A 10,038-nucleotide genomic window follows, 5' to 3' on the forward strand; every position below is an offset into this window, starting at 1 on the left:
TGTGTCTCCCTGGTTCTTGAAATTGGCTCGCACTTCCTCTTTGAACACCTTGTTGTCTTGAATCTCCTTGCTTATGCCTTCAAGTAGATTCTCAATCCTTGAGATTCTTTCATCAAATGATGATAGGTCAGGCTGAGGAGGGTTATTCTGGCCTTGATATGAATGTGGAGAGGTGTTGTTATAGGGGTGTTGATATGGTCTAGATGTGAAGTGTTGGGTGGCTGCATTGTTTGGATTTGGGCGTCTTTGATCAAGGCTTTGGTCTTGTTGATTTCCCCACCCAAAGTTTGCGTGATTCCTCCATCCAGGGTTGTAGGTCTTGGAGTATGGATCATGGTTTTGCCTAGGTGAATTCCCAATGTAGTTGGCTTGCTCCTGACTATCCTCTGCTTCTTCATTCACTCCTTCTTGGGTTGTTGATGAAGTGGAGATTGCTGCTACTTGGTTCATCTCCATCTTCTTGGTGAGGTCAGCCAGCTACTGGGTAATGAGCTTGTTTTGGGCCAGCAGAGCATCTACATTATTTAGCTCTATTACTCCTCTTGTGTTCCCTCTTTCGGAAGCATAGAAGTAGTCATTCTCTGCTACTATTTCAATGACATCTATGGCCTCCTCAATGGTCTTCTTCTTGTTCAAAGATCCTCCGGATGAATGGTCTATTGCCTTCTTTGACTCATAAGAGAGCCCTTCATAGAAAATGTGCAGCTGCACCCATTCATTGAACATATCGGGTGGGCACCTCCTTGTTAGGTCTTTAAACCTCTCCCATGCTTCATATAGAGTCTCACCATCTTGTTGCCTGAAAGTTTGGACCTCAGCTCTCAGCCTATTGATTCGTTGAGGAGGGTAAAATCTTGCTAAGAATTTGTTCACCACATCTTCCCAAGTTGTCAAGCTCTCCCTTGGAAAAGACTCCAGCCACTTGGCTGCCTTATCCTTGAGTGAGAATGGAAATAAGAGCAGTCTATAGGCGTCAGGATGAACACCATTAGACTTCACTGTGTCACGTATTCATAGGAAGGTGGTTAGATGTTGATTGGGGTCCTCTTGGACACTTCCTCCGAACGAACAGTTGTTCTGAACAAGGGTGATGAGCTGTGGTTTTAGTTCAAAATTGTTGGCATGGATGGTTGGATTTTGAATGCTACTTCCACAGTTTCCTGGGTTTGGATTGATGTAAGAGCCTAAAACTCTTCTATCCTCCCCAGCATAATTTGCTCGACCTCTTCCGCCATGGTTGTGAGTCTCTTCTTCGTGATGGTTTTCCATGTTTTCTTCCATATTTGGTTCAAAGTATTCCTCAAAGTGTTCCTCCTCTTCTTCAGCACCAACTACACATTTTTCTCTTGCCTCCCTCCTTAGTCTAAGGAAGGTTCTCTCAGGTTCAAAATCAAAGGAAGTTGAAGCCCCGCTTCTTCTCCCTGTCATACAACCAACAAGTACAAGCAAAGAGAATAGGTGCAGAAGGTATATCTGTCAGAATTACTGTTAGTGTGGGTGATGCAATATATCAAACAGTTAGTGAATTAGTGAGATGAATGGTAAATAACAAAGAAAAAGTAGGGGGAAAGGAAGAAATTAACTAAAACAGGAAGTAAATGACTCAAACAGAAAATTAAATCAAACAAAAATAAATGCTCAATCTAGTTATCCTCCAATCTAATCATTGTTGATGCACAATCAATCCCCGGCAACGGTGCCATAAACTTGATGCACGGAAACTTGTCTCTTAACAAATTTCCTTCGGCAAGTGTACCGAATTTGTCGTCAAGTAAAAACTCACAATAGAGTGAGGTCGAATCCCACAAGGATTGATTGATCAAGCAACTTTAATTAGAGGAATGTTCTAGTTGAGCGAATCCAGGATTTGAGTTTAGAATTGCAGAAAATAAAATGGCGGGAAGGTAAATGATAGAAAAAGTAAATGCTAGAATTAAAGAACTGAAGGTAAATTACTGAAGTAAATTGCAGAATTGTAAATGGGAATGGGGGAATTGCTCATAAAAGTAAATGGCAGAAAGTAAAGAGAATGTGTAAGATGAGAAATGGAGAGTTCATTGGGCTTAGGAGATGTTGCATTCTTCGGATCCATTTCATTTTCATCTCTTCCTCAATCAATGCACTCATTGATCTCCTTGGCAATCTTAAGTGATTGAATTACAATTTCTTGTAATTCAATCTCTCAAATCTTGATCAATAGCCAATTCCTTGGTCAATTGCTCATGAGAAGAGATGAAGTATGGTCACTGATTATACCACATGTATTTCCCAAATCAAGTATTGAGAGGGTTATAGTCACATACCCATCCAAACCCAATTTGGTCCAGCATGAGAAAGCATTTCTAGCTTGATCTCTTCATTCCTCTTTCAAGGTTCAAAAGAGATCCAAGTTTGAATAGCTTCTCTTCCAAGATAACTACTCAATTGGATGAAGATCGAAAGCTTTCAAGTAAAATCAAGAGAAAAGATAGAAGAAGAATAATGAAAATTAGTATTGATCCATCAAATTACAACAGAGCTCCCTAACCCAATGAAAGGGGTTTAGTTGTTCATAGCTCTTGAAAATGAAAACAAAGATGGAGAATACATCATAAAACTACAAAATGCAGAGAAAGTAAAATACAGAGAGTAGTTCTCTTTTTCCAGCCTCCAGAACTCCTTTTACAATTCAAAGCTACTCCTATATATACTACTCTTCTCAGCTTCTAGTTTGCTCTTCAAGTCTTGGGCCTTTGGATCTTGAGTTTAAAGCAGTTCTATTCTTCATTTGGGCTTGGCTTTACTTGCAGAGAGAAAGTGCTAAGTGGGCAGAGACTTCAGCTCAGGGCGTTAGGGGTGTTAACATTTATTGAAAGTATAAGTTCAAGAACGTTAGTGACACTTAACATTTTCACTAACGTTCCAATGTACCCCTTTGCCTCACGTTAGAGCCCACGTTAACTATGTTAACGTGGCTTCTAACGTGGCCTTGCCAAACTTCGAGAACGTTAGTGACACTCAACATTGTCACTAACGTTCCAGTGTGCCCCTTTTTGCTTCACGTTAAAGCTCCACGTTAACTAGGTTAACGTGGCTTCTAACGTGGCCTTGCCAACCTTCGAGAACGTTAGTGACACTCAACATTGTCACTAACGTTCCAATGTGCCCCTAGATCTCACGTTAGAGTCCACGTTAATTAGGTTAACGTGGCTTCTAACGTGGCCATTCTTAGCCATCCCAACGTTAGTGACAATGTTGAGTGTCACTAACGTTGGCTCATCATTCATTCCTCATCGTTAGCTTCCACTTTAACTAAGTTAACTTGGAAGTTAACGTGGCTCCTTGGGGGGTTGTGTGGTTGCTTCCAACGTTAGTGACAATATTGAGTGTCACTAACGTTGGCAACAACTCTCACTTCTTACGTTAGCTCCCACGTTAACCAAGTTAACGTGGGAGTTAACGTGGTGTGTTGCATCCTTAGGCCAACGTTAGTGACAATGTTGAATTTCACTAACGTTGGCTTCTCTTCCCCCTTTAACGTTAGAGGCCACGTTAACTAGGTTAACATGGGCTCTAACGTGGCCACTCATGAGTGTTTGCCAACGTTAGTGACAATGTTAAGTGTCACTAACGTTGGCTCAAGTTCCCTTTTCCACGTTAGAGTTCATGTTAACTTAGTTAACGTGACTCTTAACGTGGGCAATGATGGCTATGAGAGTGTCATTGGCAATCACTTTTTCCATTAACCTTGCAAGTTTCCTCCCTTTCCTTGCTTCCTTTGGTCCTAAAATCAAGCAATAGAGTGCATCAAAGTTCTAGTCCAAGTCATGGGCAATGCAACATACAATTTTTCACTAAACTTATGCAAAATCCTCATGAAATAATGTAAAATGCACAATGTATGCTTGAGTCAAGGTGTAAGTAAATATCTACCCAAAACTAGCTTATTTCCTATGGAAATGCATGAAACTAACCTAAAAACAGTAAAGAAAAGGTCAGTGAAACTGGCCAAGATGCCCTAGCATCACAACACCAAACTTAAAGCTTGCTTATCCCTAAGCAAGTACTGGAACAAAAGAATGATGAATGGAATATCAAGAGGAATGAGTCATTCTTGTGGAAGTCATGTTACTGATTTTATAGTGGTTTCATGTATAGCAACTTAGGTTTATTCCATTACTGGCTTTCAGACCTTTATCATGTCCCTAAACACTTACTTTGTTTATATCCCATGAGACTTTTATTCATTGATCCTTTTATTGTTATTTCAAGGGTTATTTGTGTTATTTAGGCTAAGTGCTCTGTAAGGGGGCAACTCTTTAAGATAAGTTTTCAGCCAACACTCCCGAACCAGTTGGTTCAAGGTGCTAGGTGTTGAAGCACCCCTAAGGACTTACTCCCTCAAGTCTCTCCCCCATACATACACACCACAGGCATATAGTTTGTTTATTTTCTTTTCTTGAGACCTTGGTGTCCAGTACCTCTTTGGGTTACTAAATGCTCTATAGTGAGGGTTACTCTTGATAGTGGATTTTCAGCTGATAATCCCGGGTTAGTTAACCCAAGTTACCAAGTGATAAAGCACCCCTGAGAGCTTATTCATCCAAGTAGATCCCTCACACAGGAGCACCACAGACACTTGTCTCAAGGTCCAAACCATTGGTGCCTAGCCTTATTGCTTACTCTTTTTCTTTTGTTTTACACTTCCATTATTCTTTCCCTTTTCTCTTATTAGGATCTTGTCATCTACTTAGTCTCATGGGTATATCCAAAGTCAGGTATTCAGGATAGATAGTTGTCCTCCTAACCTTGTGGTTGAACCAACTTAGCTACTTATGACTACCCCAAAGATTCATGAATGCACTTCCACATTAGGAACTCTACTCTGGTCTTTTAAAAATAATCATTCTTTCTTCATTTAATTCAAAGGAACAAGCATACAAGCAAGTTAAGTAAGGATGCAGTAACATAAAGACTAGCACACATAGACCTATTCAATACCACAAACTTAAAAGACATGATTGAAAAAGGTTTAAACATAACATGGAAGCAAGTTCTATTTCACACAAGATCTTCCTTATTTAAGACATAGAGAAAGATGGAACAAAGAAGGAGCTCCACCACCTTTTACTGTTGTGGATGTCCATGCTCTTTTCCTTGCTTGTCCTCTGATGAGCGGATAATTTATACGCTTTTTGGCATTGTTTTTAGTATGTTTTTAGTAGAATCTAGTTACTTTTAGGGATGTTTTCATTAGTTTTTATGTTAAATTCACATTTCTGGACTTTACTATGAGTTTGTGTGTTTTTTTGTGATTTCAGGTATTTTCTGGCTGAAATTGAGGGACTTGAGCAGAAATCAGATTCAGAGGTTGAAAAAGGACTGCTGATGCTGTTGGATTCTGACCTCCCTGCACTCAAAGTGGATTTTCTGGAGCTACAGAACTCGAAATGGCGCGCTTCCAATTGCTTTGGAAAGTAGACATCCAGGGCTTTCCAGAAATATATAATAGTCCATACTTTGGCCAAGAATTGATGACGTAAACTGGCGTTCAACGCCAGACTTCTGCCCAAATCTGGCGTCCAGCGCCAGAAAAGGATCCAAAACCAGAGTTGAACGCCCAAACTGGCACAGAAACTGGCATTCAACTCCACAAATGGCCTCTGCACGTGCAACACTTAAGCTCAGCCCAAACACACACCAAGTGGGCCCCGGAAGTGGATTTATACATCAAATACTTACTCATGTAAACCCTAGTAGCTAGTTTATTATAAATAGGACCTCTTACTATTGTATTAGGCATCCTGGATTGTATTTTGATCCTGTGATCTCGTTTAGGGGGCTGGCCATCTCGGCCATGCCTGGACCTTCACTTATGTATTTTCATACGGTAGAGTTTCTACACTCCATAGATTAAGGTGTGGAGCTCTGCTGTTCCTCAAAGATTAATGCAAAGTACTACTGTTTTCTATTCAATTCTTCTTATTTCGCTTCTAAGATATCCATTCGCACCCAAGAACGTGATGAAGGTGATGAATATGTGTGACGCTCATCATCCTTCTCCCTTATGAACGCGTGCCTGACAAACACTTCTGTTCTACATGAATTAAGCTAGAATGAATGTCTCTTAGATCTCCTAACCAGAATCTTCGTGGCGTACGCTAGAATGATGGCGGAATTCAAGAGAATCTGGAAAGTCTAAACCTTGTCTGTGGTATTCCGAGTAGGATTCAATGATTGAATGACTGTGACGAGCTCCTAACTCGCGATTGCAGGGCGTTAGTGACAGACGCAAAAGGATAGTAAATCCTATTCCAGCATGATCGAGAACCGACAGATGAATAGCCGTGCCGTGACAGGGTGCGTGAGCATATTATTCACTGAGAGGATAAGATGAAGCCATTGGCAAGGGTGATGCCTCCAGACGATTAGCCGTGCCGTGACAGGGCATTGGATCATTTTCCCGAGAGATGACCGAAAGTAGCCATTGACAGTGGTGATGTATCACATAAAGCCAACCATGGAAAGGAGTAAGACTGATTGGATGAAGATAGCAGGAAAGCAGAGGTTCAGAGGAACGAAAAGCATCTCCATTCGCTTATCTGAAATTCCTACCAATGATTTACATAAGTACCTCTATCCCTATTTTATTATATAATATTCGAAAACTCCATAATTATTTTATATCCGCCTGACTGAGATTTACAAGGTGACCATAGCTTGCTTCATACCAACAATCTCCGTGGGATTCGACCCTTACTCACGTAAGGTATTACTTGGACGACCCAGTGCACTTGCTGGTCAGTTGTATCGAAGTTGTGACAAATTATGAATGTGTAATCACGATTACGCGTACCAAGTTGCTCACGTGCCAGGAATAGTTTGAGCCTGGACATCACAATTTCGTGCACCAAGTTTTTGGCGCCGTTGCCGGGGATTGTTTGAGTTTTCGGCAAGCTTTTGGTCCGGTAACATCAGTGCCAAGTTTGGATCCGGCAACAGCACCAAGTTTTTGGCGCCGTTGCCGGGGATTGTTTGAGTTTGGACAACTGACGGTTCATCTTGTTGCTCAGATTGGGTAACTTTCTTTTCGTTTTCTTTTCAAAAATCTTTCAAAAATATTTTCAAAAAAAAAATTTCTCTTTTGTTTTCGAAAAAAAAATAAAAATGTTTTCAAAAATTTATTCAAAATTTTTAAGAATGAATTCTAGTGTTTCATGAAGTATGTGAAGCCTGGCTGGCTGTAAAGCCATGTCTAAATTTATTTGGACTGAGGCTAGCAATTTGTTATCAAGATCAATATACTCTGGTGTTAAAGCTTGGCTGGCCATTGGCCATGTCTAGTGTTTGGGACTGGAGCTTTCATTGAAAGCTTGGCTGGCTAGTGAGCCATGTCTAATTCCTGGACTGAAGCTTTAGACTAAGAATGCAAGATTCCTGGAATTCATATTAAAAATTTTTGGAATCCTTATTTTTCCTTTTAATATGCGAAAAATATAAAATAAAAATCCAAAAAAATTAGAAAATCATAAAAATCAAAAATATTTTGTGTTTCTGGTTTGAGTCTTGAGTCATATCATAAGTTTGGTGTCACTTGCATATGCATTTTGCATTTTTCGAAAATATCATGCATTCATAGTGTTCTTCATGATCTTCAAGTTGTTCTTGGTAAGTCTTCTTGTTTGATCTTGATGATTTTTTGTTTTGTGTCTTTTCATGTTTATCATATGCATTCTTGAATTCTTAGTGTCTAAGCATTAAAGAATTCTAAGTTTGGTGTCTTGCATGTTTTCTTTGCATTAAAAATTTTTCAAAAATATGTTCTTGATGTTCATCATGTTCTTCATAGTGTTCTTGGTGTTCATCTTGACATTCATAGCATTCATGCATGCATTCATTGTTTTGATCTGAAAATTTCATGCATTGCATCCTTTTAGTGTTTTTTCTCTTGCATCATAAAAATTCAAAAAATCAAAAAAATATCTTCCCCTTTTTCTCTCATCAAATTCGAAAATTTGGGTTGACTTTTTCAAAAATTTTTAAAATCAAGTTGTTTCTCATGAGTCAAATCAAATTTTCAATTTGAAAATCTTATCTTTTTCAAAATCTTTTTCAAAAATCAAATCTTTTTCAAAATTCTTAGTTATTTTCGAAAATTCCAAAAATATTTTTCAAAAATCTTTTTCTTATTTTTATATCAAATTTTCGAAAATAACATAATCAATTAATGTTTTGATTCAAAAATTTGAAGTTTGTTACTTGCTTGTTAAGAAAGATTCAAACTTTAAGTTCTAGAATCATATCTTGTGATTTCTTATAAATCAAGTCATTAATTGAGATTTTAAAAATGAAATCCTTTTCAAAAACTAATTCCTATCATATCTTTTCAAAAATATCTTCTTATCTTATCTTTTTCAAAAAAATTTGATTTCAAAATATCTTCTCTAACTTCCTAACTTCCTATCTTTTCAAAAGTTGTTCCAACTAACTAACTAACTTTTTGTTTGTTTCTTAACTTTTTCAAAACTACCTAACTAACTCTCTCTCTCATTTTCAAAAATATCTTCCCTCTTTTTCAAAAATTTCTTTTTTATTAACTAATTATTTTTATTTTTGATTTTAAAACTTTTTCGAAAAAAAAAAATACTAACAAATTTTCAAAAACCAATTTTCAAAAATCACTAACTCCTTTTCAAAAACAACTTTCGAAAATTCCCTCCTTCTCTCTCATCCTATGCTATTTATTCATTCATTAACTAACATCTCTTCCTCACATCATCACCAAATTCGAACCCCCTCTTCTATCTGTGTTCGAATTTCTTCTTCTTTTCTTCTACTAACAATAAGGATCCTCTTTACTGTGACATAGAGGATTCCTCTTCTTTTTTTTTCTCTCCTCTTTCTTATGAGTAGGGACAGAGAAAAAGGCATTCTTGTTGAAGCTGATCCAGAACCTGAAAGGACTCTAAAGAAAAAATTAAGAGAAGCTAAATTACAACAATCCAGAGACAACTTGATTGAAAATTTCGAACAAGTAAAGGAGATGGCAGCCGAACCCAACAACAATGCAAGGAGAATGCTTGGTGACTTTACTGCACCAAATTCCAATTTACATGGAAGAAGCATCTCCATTCCTGCCATTGGAGCAAACAACTTTGAGCTGAAACCTCAATTAGTTTCTCTGATGCAGCAGAACTGCAAGTTTCATGGACTTCCATCTGAAGATCCTTTTCAGTTCTTAACTGAATTCTTGTAGATATGTGATACTGTTAAGACTAATGGAGTAGATCCTGAAGTCTACAGGCTCATGCTTTTCCCTTTTGCTGTAAGAGACAGAGCTAGATTATGGTTGGATTCTCAACCCAAAGACAGCCTGAACTCTTGGGATAAGCTGGTCACGGCTTTCTTAGCCAAGTACTTTCCTCCTCAAAAGCTGAGCAAGCTTAGAGCTGATGTTCAAACCTTCAGACAGAAAGAAGGTGAATCCCTCTATGAAGCTTGGGAAAGATACAAACAGTTGACCAAAAAGTGTCCTTCTGACATGCTTTCAGAATGGACCATCCTGGATATATTCTATGATGGTTTATCTGAGCTATCAAAGATGTCACTGGACACTTCTGCAGGTGGATCCATTCACCTAAAGAAAACGCCTGCAGAAGCTCAAGAACTCATTGACATGGTTGCTAATAACCAGTTCATGTACACTTCTGAAAGGAATCCTGTGAGTAATGGGACGCCTATGAAGAAGGGAGTTCTTGAAGTTGATACTCTGAATGCCATATTGGCTCAGAATAAAATATTGACTCAGCAAGTCAATATGATCTCTCAGAGTCTGCATGGAATGCAAGCTGCATCCAACAGTACTCAAGAGGCTTCTCCTGAAGAAGAAGCTTATGATCCTGAGAACCCTGCAATAGCAGAGGTAAATTACTTAGGTGAACCTTATGGAAACACCTATAACTCAACATGGAGAAATCATCCAAATTTCTCATGGAAGGATCAAAAGCCCCAACAAGGCTTTAATAATGGTGGAAGAAACAGGTTTAGCAATAGCAAGCC

At 38.5% G+C, this 10,038-nt stretch overlaps 2 non-coding genes across 2 annotated transcripts; one reads left to right on the plus strand and one right to left on the minus strand.

The window, feature by feature from the left end:
* Positions 1-721: 721 nt before the first annotated feature.
* LOC112787886 (small nucleolar RNA R71) lies at positions 722-828 on the plus strand. The gene has a single exon (XR_003195272.1). It is a non-coding gene; the product is annotated as a small nucleolar RNA R71 (small nucleolar RNA).
* Positions 829-9,418: 8,590 nt separating this feature from the next.
* On the minus strand, positions 9,419-9,526 carry LOC112787410 (small nucleolar RNA R71). The gene has a single exon (XR_003194825.1). It is a non-coding gene; the product is annotated as a small nucleolar RNA R71 (small nucleolar RNA).
* Between the last annotated feature and the right edge of the window lie 512 nt (positions 9,527-10,038).

Source organism: Arachis hypogaea, chromosome 20 (genome assembly GCF_003086295.3).
Source record: "Arachis hypogaea cultivar Tifrunner chromosome 20, arahy.Tifrunner.gnm2.J5K5, whole genome shotgun sequence".
Classification (NCBI taxonomy): domain Eukaryota; kingdom Viridiplantae; phylum Streptophyta; class Magnoliopsida; order Fabales; family Fabaceae; genus Arachis; species Arachis hypogaea.